This window comes from Orycteropus afer, unplaced genomic scaffold (genome assembly GCF_000298275.1).
Source record: "Orycteropus afer afer isolate SDZICR_OR568_19922 unplaced genomic scaffold, OryAfe1.0 scaffold00193, whole genome shotgun sequence".
NCBI lineage: Eukaryota > Metazoa > Chordata > Mammalia > Tubulidentata > Orycteropodidae > Orycteropus > Orycteropus afer.
Window position 1 is genome coordinate 2,435,053 of NW_006921780.1, and position 1,660 is coordinate 2,436,712.

Consider the following 1,660-nt stretch of genomic DNA (forward strand, 5'->3'; position numbering starts at 1 on the left):
AGAAACTTAAACTAAAGTAGAAGCAGTGGAAATAAAAGGTTAGGGATTGGATGTGAGAGATATTTTAGAAGTAGATTTGAGAACATTGAAACTGAGTAAGTACAGGGAGTCAGGAAGGAAAAGCAGTCTAGGATGATTCCCAGTTCTTGCTTTTGAGATAGGATATGGAGGAGAAGCAAGTTTGAGTGGAAGGAAATGAGGATGGGTTTGGATACAATGGATCTGAGATGCTTATGGGGCATTTGAAGATTCAACTAGGCAAGATAATGGGCAGCTAGATTTTTAAGTATGGAGTTATGAAAGATGTCTGGGTAGATCCAAATTGGAAGACCATTAGCATATAGGTTGTCATCAAAACCATGAGAATGGATGAGATAACTCAGAAGATTTCAGAAAGACGGACCAACAGCAGAATGTGGGGAAACACCAAGCATAAGAAAAAGCACTGAGATACAAGAGGGCTAATAAGGAGCCAGAGTGGGAGGGAAATTGTGCAGGTGCTGTCATCAAAGCTAAGGGGAGAGAAAAGGGTTTCAGGAAAGAGGGATTAGCCCATTCCAATTTGTCACAATAAAATGTGAAAAGTGCTTATTATATTTGGGATGAAGAAGCCATTGTTAGCCTTGGGAAAAGCAATGAGCAGTGGGGATGGAAGCCAGCTTAAAGTGGGTTACTGGCTGGTGAAAGGAAGGGAGCACTTTTCAAGAAATTTGGCTTTAAAGGAAAGGGTTGTGGAAAAACAGGGTCAAGGGAATTGGGGGAAGATATTTAATGTGAGAGATTTAGCATGGTGTATTAGTTCCTATTGCTGCTGTAAGAAATTATCACAAATTTAGTGGATTAAACAACACAAATTTAACAGACACTCCATCAAAGAGAAGACATTCAGGCAGCCAAGAAACACATGAAGAAATGCTTGTAATTATTGGCCATTTATTATTAGGTACCTTTGTGTCAGTTCCAGCTCATAGTGACACTAGGTACAACAGAATGAAGCACTGCCCAATCCTGCACCATCCTCACAATCATCGCTACACTTGAGTCCATCATTGGAGCCATTGTGTCGATCCATCTTGGTGAGGGTCTTCCCCTTTTTTTCTGATCCTCTACTTTACTATAATATCCTTCTCCAGGGACTAGTCTTTAAGGCTCCTGTATTAGTTTCCTATGGCTGCTATAACAAATTACCTCAAACTTAGTGACTTAAAATAACAGAAACTTCTTCTCCTACAGTTCTGGAGGTCAAAAATCCAAAATCAAGGTGTTGGCAAGACCACTCTCCTTCTAGAGGCTCTGGAGACTAATTTGTCCCTTGCCTATACCAGCTTCTGAAGGCTGCTGCATTCCTTGGCTTACAGCCACATAACTCTTTATTCCATTTTCACATTACCTTCTCCTCTGTAAGTCTGTCTCTTACAAAATTCCCTCTGCCTCTTTTTTTTTAGGATGCATATGATTGCATTTAGAGGCCACCTAGAAAATACAAGATAAACTCTCCTGTTAATATTTTTAACTTAATCACATCTTTTGCCATATAAAGTAACATTCACAGATTTCAGGAATTTGGCATGGCTATTTTTTGGGGTTCTGGTTACATAATGCCTAAGGCATTTGACTGCCAACCAGAAAACTGGTGGTTCAAAGCCACCAGCCACTCCTC